The sequence below is a fragment of the Anomaloglossus baeobatrachus genome, chromosome 6, assembly GCF_048569485.1.
Source record: "Anomaloglossus baeobatrachus isolate aAnoBae1 chromosome 6, aAnoBae1.hap1, whole genome shotgun sequence".
Classification (NCBI taxonomy): Eukaryota; Metazoa; Chordata; class Amphibia; order Anura; family Aromobatidae; genus Anomaloglossus; species Anomaloglossus baeobatrachus.
The window spans coordinates 503,044,210-503,057,920 of NC_134358.1; the positions used below are offsets into that span (position 1 = coordinate 503,044,210).

A 13,711-nucleotide genomic window follows, 5' to 3' on the forward strand; every position below is an offset into this window, starting at 1 on the left:
TGCAGGAGACGTGCACACATGGCGTCTTAGAGCGCAGCGCTTCGGCTTCTGCCCGAAGCGCGCGTTCTAAGAAGTGACATGTCACTGATTCCGGGCGCTCTGCATGCAGTCCCCGCTCTGTCTATGGGCACTCAGAGCGCATGGAATCGGCTTTTTTTTTCATTACAGACTCTTTCTGCAGCGATTTGAAGCGCACGTGTGCTGTTCAAATCGCTGCAGAAATTTCTGCAGGGACGGTACGCAACGTGCGCACATAGCCTGAATATAAAAAAGCAATGCGACTTCTAGTTTTTATCTTCAAATATACTAAATGACGCTAAGACTATATGGTCGTTCCAGGGGAGAGCTGTGGCCACAGTGCAAATATCCACAGATTGCATTGTTGGATGCTTGGACTGATGGTTACACAGAAATCAAATGAGCTGTGGACAGCACGCTATAGAGGGCGCTATACAGAACCTTATTTTGGCCCAGTCCTTTGTGCTGTATACTGTATTGTGCTGCCTCCCAATATAAGGGCAGTATGTGGCATCTGACGCCTCTTTGGTAAACATAGACCATAAGATAACATTAGATATTTGGGATCCCAAACCCATCCACATGTAATTCCTTACTGGGAATATTCCACCTGTGTCAGGTCATCTCGGATGAACAGAGACCAATAGAGAACCAGCGAGGTATCGGCCGGGGAATTATAAGGCGGTGTTTAAATTGCTTCAAAGTGGTTTGTCCCTTTCAGGAAACCACCTGGGTATGTTCAGTCCATTCCTCCCCATCCCCCACAGTCAGGCTCCACCGCTGCCCAATCTCCATTACTTGGCTGCAGTGGTGACACATTGACATTTGCTGCAGCCAATCACTGAGCTCCATGGCTGCTGGTTTAGACTGCGCGGGCTGCTCAGAGCTGCTGAGCTCAGTGATTGGCTGCATTGATGTCAGCTCTGCAGCCAAGTAATGGAGACTTTGGCAGTGCAGTGGCAGACCCAGGGAGGGGCTAGTAAAGCACAATTTGTTTTTATGTATAATGTACGTGTGTGTTTATATTTCTTTATCGTTCCTTTGGGAGACCCAGACCATGGGTGTTTAGCTTCTATCTCCGGAGGACACACAAAGTACTACACTTAAAAGTGTAGCTCCTCCCTCTGAGCTTATACACCCCCTGGTAGCCAGTCCTAGCCAGTTTATTGCTTTGTGTCAGGAGGCATATCCACACATGCATTCTCATCTGATTTGTTTGACTTTTGGAAAGCGTTTGAAGAAAAGCGGGTCCATGTCTGGACTCCCGGCATGTCCCTTCTCACCCCACTGTGTCGGCGGTGTTGTTAAGGTTGATTTACAAGGCTGCAGCCTTACATGCCGCGCTCCTTCACCATCCCTTCTGGGCTCTGGCTTGAAGTGGGAGCCAGCACGGTCTCCATGCCTGGCAGGAGTCCGGTCTCCATCCACAGCCCCTTGAGGATTCTGTTGGACCGGAGCACTCATCCCCAGGGACATGGCCCTGCGTCTCAGCAGCTAAGTACCTGAGACGTTTATGTTGGGGGTCCCGGTTCTTTATTGTAAGGGGAGAGTATGCTGTATGTGATTGTTTTAACTTTTCCGGCGGGTTCTCTAGCTTTTGCCTGAGAACCGCGCCAATGGTGCCTGCTTGTCGGCCTCGCTGCTTAAATTTAGGCCCCGGCTTCGCCGGAGGCCTAGTTTCATTTTCCTGCCCTCGCATGTCATTCATGCAGAGGGACAGGTTCGGCTCCTCCCGGCGGCCGTTCTACACAGGGGAGGGACACTGCTGGGGCGTCCCTCTTTCCCTGCAGGTCTCTATAGCCCTCCAGTTCCCGCTCTTTTATAGGAACACCCTCTTCTCAGGCAGAGTTCACTCTGCTCTGGGACATCCTGCATTCTGCATCTCTGCTGAGGTGCTGCGACTGGGGGACCGGGCTTCGGGATCTGGAGGGCACACAACACCGCGCTCAGCGGTCTGGTAAGCCACAGCCGGTCTCCGGTTGTGGACCTCTGTATATTCTCCCTGGGGTTCATTCTCTGCAAAGCCCCCACTCCAGCAGCATGTCTCACACAAGGAGCAAGGCTCCAAAGCTTTATTCTGCATGCACTGCATGTAAGCTCCTGCTGCATGAGCCGAGCACCTATCCACATTGTGATGTCTGCTCTAACTTGGCGGTGCCACAGCCTGGAGTCTCACCCCCAGTGGTCTCTCAGGCTGCTGCTGCACCTGTGATTGAACCCCCGGCCTGGGTAGAGTCCTTTTCTAGGTCCATATCCCAGTCATTTGCTGAGTCCATGGGGCTTTTGTCCAGGACTTTGATGAATATGCATCAGCCCCCCTCACAGGGTGCCTCTAATACTCTTGACAGAGGACTCCTATCCTCTGACCTCCGTCCATCGGAGCTCATGGAGGATTCATCATCTGATCCCAGACCCCGTCCTTCTAAGAGAAGGCGCAGGGTTTCCTCCCCCTCCCCATCCAACGGCTCTGTCTCAAGACCTGACTCTCAAGATGAGGAGGATGCCCTCACTGGGGGCTCGGAGGCTATGTATCCCATCGATTTCTCTGAGGGTGACTCAGATCTTAGTGATTTGATTGCTTCTATTAATTCTGTGCTGGATCTCTATCCGCCAGTGTCAGAGGAGCAACTCTTTTTGGCAGAAAAACATCAGTTTACCTCGCCTAAGAGAGTGAAGAGTGTGTTCTTTAACCACTCCAGTTTTCAGACCGCTGTGACCAAACCCAGGGCCTGCCCTGACAATCGCTTTCCAAAGCGTGGTTCTGATGACCGGTTTCCATTTCCACCTGAAGTGGTCAAGGAGTGGTCTCACTCCCCAAAGGTAAACCCTCCGGAGTCTAGGCTATCAGCCCGGACCGTTGTGTCGGTGGCTGACGGCACCTCACTTAAGGATTCCACTGACCGTCAGATTGACCTTCTGGCCAAATCTGTGTATGAAGCTGCGGGGGCCGCGTTTTCCCCGACTTTTGCAGCAGTGTGGGCTCTCAAAGCCATCTCTGCTTCTCTAGAGGAGATGCATTCCCTCACCAAGGAATCTATGCCTGAGATGGTTACCTTAACTGCTCAGGCTTCAGCTTTTTCATCCTATGCCATGTCTGCCATGCTAGAGGCTGCTCACCGCACTGCGGTGGCTTCAGCTAATTCTCTTGTTATCCGCAGGATTTTGTGGCTTCGAGAGTGGAAGGCAGATGCTTCTTCCAAGAAGTTTCTTGCTGGGCTCCCTTTTGCTGGTTCACGGCTGTTTGGTGAACAGCTGGACGAAATCATTAAAGAAGCTACTGGCGGGAAGAGTACTTCCATGCCACAAACCAAGACCAGGAAACCCGCCCAGGGTAGGAATCAATCGAGGTTTCGTTCCTCCAACTGGTCATCCTCTAAGCCTTCCGCCTCGTCTGCTAACTCAGCCAAGAATCAGAAATCCAACTGGCGCCCAAAAGCGCGTCCGCAGAAGACCGCAGGAGGTTCTGCCACTAAGGCAGCTTCCTCATGACTCTCGGCCCGCTCCAGCCACGTCCTTAGTCGGTGGTAGGCTCTCCCACTTTGGCGACGCTTGGTTAAAGCAAGTCTCCGATCAGTGGGTGAGAGACATCATATCTCATGGCTACAGGATAGAATTCTCTTCCAGCCCTCCAAACAGATTTTTTCTCTCAACTCCCCCCTGCTCCAAGGCCGCCACCTTCTCGCAGGCCGTGGCGTCCTTGCAGGCAAACGGAGTGATTGTCCCAGTTCCCGCTCAGGAACGGTTCAGAGGTTTTTACTCAAATCTCTTCCTAGTTCCAAAAAAGGACGGTACCTTCCGGCCCATCCTGGATCTCAAGCTTCTCAACAAGCATGTCCGGGTGCGGCATTTTCGCATGGAGTCTCTGCGATCAGTCATTGCCTCTATGACCCAAGGGGAGTTTCTGGCGTCCATCGACATCAGAGATGCCTATCTACATGTGCCAATCGCAGTGTCACATCAGCGTTGGTTACGTTTTGCGATAGGAGAGGATCATTTCCAATTCGTGGCTCTCCCCTTCGGGTTAGCCACGGCCCCTCGGGTATTCACCAAGGTCATGGCGGCAGTGATTGCGGTCCTGCACCTCCAGGGGTTAGCAGTGCTTCCTTATCTGGACGACCTTCTGGTCAAGGGTACATCCAGCGCAGACTGTCAGCGGAGTGTTTCGCTCACTCTCGCCACCCTAGCCCAATTCGGGTGGATTGTCAATCTTCCCAAATCCACTCTGACTCCGACCCAGAGTCTCACGACCTAGGGATGCAGTTCGAGACTCTGCCGGCACTTGTGAAGTTGCCCTTAGACAAACAGCTGTCACTCCGGTTGGCGGTGCGCTCTCTCCTGAGGCCCCGCCGTTATACCCTCAGGTGTCTGATGCAGGTGCTGGGTCAAATGGTGGCCTCCATGGAGGCGGTTCCCTTTGCCCAGTTCCATCTGCGTCCTCTGCAGCTGGACATTCTCCGCTGTTGGGACAAGCGGCCTTCCTCCTTACAGAGGTTAGTGGCTCTGTCGCCACGGACCAGGAGCTCTCTTCAGTGGTGGCTTCGACCCCTCTCCCTGTCCCAAGGGCGCTCCTTCCTGACTCCGTCCTGGGTGATTCTTACCACGGATGCCAGCCTATCCGGCTGGGGAGCGGTACATCTCCACCACAGAGCACAAGGCACTTGGACTCCGTCCGAGTCAGCCCTTTCAATTAATGTGCTGGAAACCAGAGCTGTGCTTCTAGCTCTCCTAGCCTTTCACCGCCTGTTGGCGGGCAGGCACATTCGAGTCCAGTCAGACAACGCGACAGCGGTTGCCTGCATCAATCACCAAGGCGGGACACGCAGCCGCCTGGCAATGTTGGAGGTCCAACGCATTCTTCAATGGGCGGAGGACTCCAAGTCCACCATATCCGCAGTCCACATCCCTGGCGTAGAAAACTGGGAGGCAGATTATCTCAGCCGTCAATCCGTGGACGGTGGCGAGTGGTCCCTGCACCCGGCAGTGTTTCAGTCAATCTGCCGCAAGTGGGGCACTCCGGACGTGGTCCTAATGGCATCCCGTCACAACAACAAGGTTCCGGTTTACGTGGCTCGCTCCCACGATCCTCAGGCCTTCGCCGCGGACGCTCTGGTTCAAGACTGGTCCCAGTTTCGTCTGTCCTACGTGTTTCCCCCTCTAGCTCTCTTGCCCAGAGTCCTGCGCAAGATCAGAATGGAGGGCCGTCGAGTCATCCTCAAGGTGCGTCTCACATCATTCCGCCTTATCGGCGGCCCTTGGATCCCTGGGACCTTAACTTGGTCCTCACGGTATTGCAGAAACCCCCTTTCGAGCCCCTTAGGGAGGTTTCTTTGTATCGTCTTTCTCAAAAGGTGGCCTTTCTAGTTGCCATAACTTCTCTCAGGAGAGTCTCTGATTTGGCTGCGCTCTCCTCGGAGTCACCTTTTTTGGTTTTTCACCAAGACAAGGTAGTTCTCCGTCCGACCCCGGACTTTCTTCCTAAGGTGGTCTCTCCCTTCCACCTTAACCAGGATATTTCCTCGCCTTCCTTCTGTCCGGCCCCTGTTCATCGCTTTGAGAAAGCGCTGCATACTCTAGATCTGGTGCGTGCTCTCCGGATCTATGTGTCTCGCACCGCTGCGCTTAGGCGGTGCACCTCTCTTTTTGTGCTAACCACAGGGCGGCGCAAGGGTCTCTCTGCTTCTAAGCCGACCTTGGCCCGTTGGATTAGATCGACCATTTCGGACGCCTACCAGAGTACTCAGGTGCCTCCCCCGCCGGGGATCAAAGCACACTCGACCAGAGCTGTCTGTGCCTCTTGGGCTTTTAGGCACCAGGCTACGGCTCAACAAGTCTGTCAGGCTGCCACTTGGACTAGCCTGCATACCTTTTCGAAGCACTACCAAGTGCATGCTCATGCTTCGGCAGATGCGAGCTTGGGCAGACGCATCCTTCAGGCGGCTGTCGCCCACTTGTGAAGTTAGGCTCCGCCTACTTTTTAGTTTTTTCTGTTTATTCCCACCCAGGGACAGCTTTGGAACGTCCCAAGGTCTGGGTCTCCCAAAGGAACGATAAAGAAAAAGAGAATTTTGTTACTTACCGTAAATTCTTTTTCTTATAGTTCCGTATTGGGAGACCCAGCTCCCTCCCTGTTGCCTGTTGGTAATTTTCTTGTTCCGTGTGTTATCACCGGCTGTTGTCGTGGACAGAGTCTCCGGTTGTTCCGGTTCTTACTCGGTTCTACTTGTGGGTGGCTATTCTCCTTCAGCTTTTGCACTAAACTGGCTAGGACTGGCTACCAGGGGGTGTATAAGCTCAGAGGAAGTTGTTTTTTTTTTTTTTTTAAATTATTTTATTATATTTTTTAATGGGACCACACTCAAGATCTGACACTTTGATATAGTTGAAAGTAGTTGGTGTACAGTTTGTATAACAGTGTAAATTTGGTGTGGCCTCTAACAACACACAGCCATTAATGTCTAAACCACTGGTAACAAATGTGAGTACAGCCCCAAGTCAAAATGGCCAAATTGTGCCCAAAGTGTCAATATTTTCTGTGACCACATTATTTTCTGCCTTAACTCTTTTTGGCTTGGAGCTCACTTAGAGCTTCACAGGAGACATCGGATCCTGTTCCATCCTCCATGATGACATCACGGAGCTGGTGGTTGTTAGAGACCTTGCGCTCCTCCACCTTTTGTTTGTGGATTCCCAACAGATGCTCAATAGGGTTTAGATCAGGAAGACATGCTTGGCCAGTTCAGCACCTTTACCCTCAGTTTCTTCTCATGCAGCCCAAAACCATGACCCTACCACTACCATGCTTGAGTCTAGGCAAGACACACTTGTCTTTCTACTCCTCACCTGGTTGTCTCCACTCACGCTTGACACCATGTAAACCAAGTAAGTTTATCATTGTCTCATAAGGCCACAGGACATGGTTCCAGTAAGCCATGTCTATAGTCTGCTCATCTTCAGCAAGCTGTGGCTTAAGAGGCTACCTTATGGGATGACAGCCATGTAGACCAATGTGATGCAGTATGCAGCATATGGTCTGACCCATTGACAAGTTGTCACACCCCCTGAAATCTCTGCAGCAATGCTGGCAGCACTCCTACATCTATTTTGAAAAGACAACCTCTGGATTTGACGCTGAGCATGTGCACTCAACTTTTTTGGTTGACCCTGGTGAGGCCTGTTCTGAGTAGAACCTGTCTTGTTACGCTTTATGGTCTTGGCCACCGTGCTACAGCTCAGTTTCCGGATGTTGGCAATGTTTTTATAGCCTCGGCCATCTTTATATAGAGAAACAATTTTTTTTTTACAGATCCTCAAAGAATTCTTTGCCGTGAGGTGCCATGTTGACTTTCCAGTGACCAGTATGAGAGAGTGTGTGAGAGTTAACACAAAATGAGACACACCTGCTCCCCATTCACATGAGACCTTGTAACACGAATTAGTCACATGCCACCGGGGAGGAAAAATAACTAATTGGGCACAATTTGGACATTTTCACTTAGGGGGTATACTTTTATTTCCAGCAATTTAGACATTAATGACTATGGCACCAAATTTACACTGTTATACAGGCTGTGCACTGACTACTGGACATTGTATCAAAGTGTCATATCTTCAGTGTGGTCTCATGAAAATATATAATTACATAGTTACAAAAGTGTGAGGGGTGGTCTCACTTCTGTGAGATATATATATATATATATATATATATATATATATATATAATAGAGAGAGAGATATATATAGATATCTAGATAGATATCTATCTATGTATATACGTGTGTGTGTGTGTGTGTGTATATGTATATATATGTGTATGTGTGAGTGTGTGTGTGTATATATACATATAAAAATATTTTTATATATATTTTTTTATATTTTTATATATATAATATAGAGAGAGAGAGATATTACATATATATATATATATATATATATATATATATAATAAAAATATTCAGCTTCGCGAATATCCGACGAATAGGTCACCGCTATGCGAATATTCGATGCGCAATGTAAGTCTATGGGAAGCCCGAATAGTTGCTATTCGGCAACTATTCGGGTTTCCCATAGACTTACTTTGCGCATCGAATATTCGCAAATAGTCGAATAGCGGTGACTTATTCGGTGAATATGGGCGTTGCCGAATATTTGCGGTATTCGATCATCCCTAATTATAATATAAAGGAGATCACGACTTTTCACTTATACTTAAGTTTTCATGGATCCGGACAAGCCTTTTCACTGAGCAGCTCTCACCTGTTCACATTAAGATCCCCCGGTCACTGGAGACCCCCTCATTTAGTAATGATATCACCATCTGGACTCGGACCCCTCCAAGACTAGACCCTGACTTTTGCATATGATTACTCTGGGGGTCATGAGAAAATACAACCGGGTGCTGCCTTTTCCCGATACGTGGAACGTCTCCCGTGCTATTTTGGTTTATCGTTTTTCTGTAGGCTTATCAGGAGCATAAAAGCGCACAGATGCCCCCACACTTTGTGCATGTCATCGAGTTGAGGGTCTGCTTGGTTTTAAGAAAAGATCAGCGGCCAATTGAATGCAAGGGAGAGTGACAGACGACAGCGGGGAGCGAGTAGGAAAGCCTTCCTGGCAGACGGATTGGGATTTAATTGTGCCCACCTCTCCGGGATGTCACCGCTCGCCACACATTTTAGATTGATCACCCTTATGTTTTCAAAGATATTTAACCCCATAGGAGATCTGGAGAAATTGGGAGATAGCAACGCTGGGAGAATCTAGTGCAGAGTTTTATCTACGAAGACTTAGGATCCGATATCTCATGGAAAATATTAATCAATCACTTCACTCAGCAAATCCAAGTCACATTACGGATGATTATTGCCGAAAATTGTGCTACAGACAAAAGGAAACCCCACAGAGATCCTTCCTTAAGGCCACTGGGCAGAAATCTGTCCTCTAGATTAATACATTACCTTTGCTTCAATAAGCATATTCTCAAACTGGAAAGGCCATTTGCCGCATTATCTTGTCAGCTCAGGTTTGGGAAGCATTTTTTTTTTTTTGTTAAATATTAATTCCCTTATTTAATTATGTCTGCCGTCTATTCCCATCTGTTTACTATGTTGTATACTTTGATGCCCAATATGTACCAGGTCTGGCTTGTTAAGATGGTTTTTGTTCCCATTTCTTCAAAGAGAGAGAAAAAAAAAAAAAACTACAGCAAAAAATGCAAAACTATACAATTTACTATTAAGAAAAGTTCCCTGATATCTAAATATCAGTCCTGGCAGCTCCATGTCTGGCTTGGGTTATACACAAGAGCACACTTAGGCTACATTCACACGACAGTTCCATTTTTGCATTCTGTTTTCCATGGATGCATCCGTGTGACTTCCGTTCCGTATACGGTCCGTGTGACTTCCGTCTCTTTATTTTTTTTTTATTTATTTATATTTTTTTGCGGACCAAAAAAACCCCAGAAAGATTGTTACAATACTGTCCATGGTATCTGGCCAGATGCTGGTCCCCATATAAAGTCAGTGGGGACCAGAATCCGGCGCAAAGGAGTAGGAGCAAGTGCTACATACTCACCGATCACTGGGCGGCTGTCAGACTGCTCCTGCATCAGCTCTTTGTTCTTCCAAAGCCAGCCGCTCATTAGGCTGATTTCATATTCACTGCTTCCCCTGACCACTAGCGACTGTGATTGGTTGCTGTCAGACATGCCCCCAATCTGAGTGACAGCTGTCTGACTGAAACCAATCACAGCCGCTGGTGGGTGGGTCTGTATTGTACAGTTAAATAAATAAATAAATAGAAAAAAAAAAAAGTGCGGTCCCGCACGATTGATACTCAGCCAAGATTAAGCCTCACAGCTGGGGGCTGGTATTCTCAGGCTGGGGAGACCCACGTTATTGGGAGCCCCCCCAGCCTAAAAATATCAGCCAGCAGCCGCCCGTAATTGCCGCATCCATTAGATGCGACAGTCCCAAGAGGTTATCCAGCGCTACCCAACTGTCCTGGTGCGGTGGGGTTGATATTCACTGTGTAATGTCACCTGGCATTAAGCCCAGATGTTTTTTATGTCATGGCGTCTATCAGATACCCAATATCACTAACCCAGTCAGTAATAAAAATAAAAAAATAGACCAATTGTTATTTCGAGGCTGGCACGGGAGCTGGATACAGACTGCAGGGGCACGCAACGAAAGTCACACGGAAGTGCTTCCATGTGGCTTCCGGGGCTTTTGCGGACCCATTCACTTGTATTGTATCACAGTCCGCAATTACGGAACAGAATAGGACTTGTTAAATAATAATGAAACGGACATACGGCATCCGATGTGTTGTTTTTTTTGTTTTTTTTTGTAGGAACTGATGCACACGAAAGTGCTTCTGTCTGACATCCGATCCTACACAAAAGACATTGAAAGGATGGTCTTGTCAGTAGGTCGGCAAAAAAACAGAAACTGAACCGGACAAACGGAACGGTCATCTGAAGGAGCCCTTATTGTGTAATTTTATGACTTGTGGTGTTTATGAACGGGGCTGACTGTTTCAGTTCAGTATCTAAGCCAACCCCTTCCACAGTCTATGCATTAAAGGTGGGTCATTCCATGTCAAGTGCACCAGTGGTCCCCACTCGACCTTCTCCGATTTTGCTGAAAATGTATAAGGATGTACATGTATGTTTGAAAAGAGGTTCTGTAAATTTTTAGGGCCAGATCTCAAATACATTGGGCGCTGTTGACCTTTCACTGGAGGGTCCACCAAGCCTGTGGCTTCAGCTAAGAGGATTTTGCAAACTTTGGCATATAGCCATTAGAGTTCTATGCTGGCTATTATGCTGAAATTTGGCATACCAGCTCAACTTTTGCTGCTAAACACGATAAAATTATTACCGGCTATGACAAAACAATATTTCGGCCGCAATTTTGTGTCAAAGTAGCTTGTAAAACACCTCGCAGAAAATTTATGCCTAACTTTGCCCATATATAACTCAAGACCAAAAACCAATAGTAACTGGTGCTTTGCCCTGTACACCAAACATCTACATGACTTTGCAATGCTGCAATATCACGGTCAAAGCATATGTATTTGTGGAAATATTCACACCCACATATGATGAAAAACTTCAAAAACCCGAATTTTACCTATTTTTAGGTCAAATTTCTCAAAAAGGGTACCCCTAAAATATATTAATTCTGATTTCATTAGAAAGAGCACATTTTTCTCTACAAGGATCATTGGGGTTTTTTTTGGAGTCTCTCAGTTTAAGAAAAGAAAAATGCCACTGAACATGGTGTTATTTATGCGCGTAATGCATTGATTTTGTGTTTGATTTTCAGATTCTTATCACATGTTACAGAGTTGTATTGTTGCTAGCAATGTCTATTATAATCAAAAACCTATAAACCTTTTTATTTATGAAAAGTTATTGACTAATAATAACTAATCAGTGATTGCTCACGACATGACACCGTTGCAGTCCACACTTTCTTAACAGTAATTGTGGAGTATCTCAAGACTCTCATCTATGGGATTCGTCATATCCACTTCTTCAGCGATGGATCTGCAGCCCAGTACAAAAATTTCAAAATTTTTCTCAACTTGTGCCACCACAAAGCTGATTTCAATATCAGCGCTGAATGGAATTTTTTTGGTCCCAGTCATGGAAAGTCGCCCTGTGATGGGATTGGAGGGACAGCAAAGAGGTTGGCAGCTCGTGCCAGTCTTCAACGCCCAACTGAAAACCAAATACTGACCCCGGTGGATTTATTCAACTTTTGCAACGAGCAACTGCATGGAATCAAGTTTTTTTTTGTTCCTAAAGAAAAAAATTTAACGAAATACTGGCAGTTCAAGAGGAAAGGTTCAAAGATGGACATACAATTGCTGGAACAAGAGAAAATCACCAGTTTGTGCCAATTGATGACAAAAAGATTTGCATTTCAAGGGTGTGAAATGAGCCATCATCTTTCATTGCCCATGTAGATAGATCTGTCAGATCAGAAATGCCTTTTGTGCCAATTGCAAACCTCCAGCCAGGGCAATACATTTCCTGCATTTACGATAGGAACTGGTGGATTGGAAATATTTCTGAAATTTCAGTCGACGACCATAATGCCTTAATAAATTTTATGCATCCTCATGGAGCAGCTAGCTTCTTTCACTGGCCTGTGAGAAATGATACATGCTGGATTCCCGAGCAGTCAATCATTGCAATAATTCCAGCACCAGCTGCAACAGCAATGGGCCGACAATACAGCTTCTCTGAACCCATTATGTTGCAAATTCAGCAACAATTCCAGACCACTTACTTAGACTGAACATTATGGCTTGGAACCAACAAAAGATACCCAATATTAGGCTTGGGATCCTACGCAAAGACACCCACCCTCAGGCTTCGGAACCTGCGATAAAGAGACCGCCCGCGGCTGGCCTTGCACGGCTATTGGCCATGGCTCCTAGGCGATGGGGCTGCCAATTCTCGAAAGACAGCATTATTACAATTCTTAATAGGATTATAATACCAATTCTTAGGGAATTGGTTGTGGTATAACCACCATGGACCAACGCAAGGGTTTGAGTAGTGCAGTTACCATTCATTGCGTATTAATAAATAACACCATGTTCAGTGGCATTTTTCTTTTCTTAAACTGAGAGACTCCAAAAAAACCCCAATGATCCTTGTAGAGAAAACTGTGCTCTTTATAATGATATCAGAATTAATATATTTTAGGGGTACCCTTTTTGAGAAATTTGACCTAAAAATAGGTAAAATTCGGGTTTTTTAAGTTTGTCATCATATGTGGGTGTGAATATTTCCACAAATACATATGCTTTGACCGTGATATTGCAGCAATGCAAAGTCATGAAGATGTTTGGTGTACAGGGCAAAGCACCAGTTACTATTGGTTTTTGGTCTTGAGTTATATATGGGCAAAGTTAGGCATACATTTTATGCGAGGCGTTTTACAAGCTACTTTGACACAAAATTGTGGCTGAAATATTTTGTCATAGCTGGTAATAGTTTTATCGTGTTTAGCAGCAAAAGTTGAGCTAGTATGCCAAATTTCAGCATCATAGCCAGTATAGAACTCTAATGGCTATGTGCCAAAGTTTGCAAAATCCTCTTAGCTGAAGCCGCAGGCTTGGTGGACCCTCCAGTGAAAGGTCAACAGTGCCCAATGTATTTGAGATCTGGCCCTAAAAATTTACAGAACCTCTTTTCAAACATACATGTACATCCTAATAAATTTTCAACAAAATCGAAGGTCGAGTGGGGACGATTTTTAAAACTGGTCCACTTGATGTGGAATGACCCAGGTGTGAAAGAAGCCGGTTTCCTTAAAGGGGTTTTTCCAGGTTTAAGATATCGAGGAGCTACTCCCACTCATTTTCTGGTGGTGGATCTGACATCTGGCACCCTCATAAAGCAACACTACATGGTGGGAAAGAACTGTGCAGCTCCAGCTCCATGCACTGTTTGCATCCAGCCTGAGCTTAAAACTGCTGCTCAGTGACTGTTCCTGGTGTAATATCCCCACCAATTTGATATTGTTGATCTGTCCCAAGAATATGGCATCAATATAATGAGTCTGGACAGCCCCTTTAACTATTTTAAATGTGTCCGTCTCCTTATCTCACGTGCCAACATAGCAAATACTCAATCTAATGACGCTGAATCCACCAGAAATAGAGTTGCCAG

General features: G+C 46.7%; 1 protein-coding gene across 4 annotated transcripts in view; it reads left to right on the forward strand.

The window, feature by feature from the left end:
• RBM33 (RNA binding motif protein 33) overlaps positions 1–13,711 on the forward strand; it is a 222,529-nt gene that overhangs the window by 153,606 nt on the left and 55,212 nt on the right. The gene's annotated exons all lie outside the window — the stretch shown is intronic.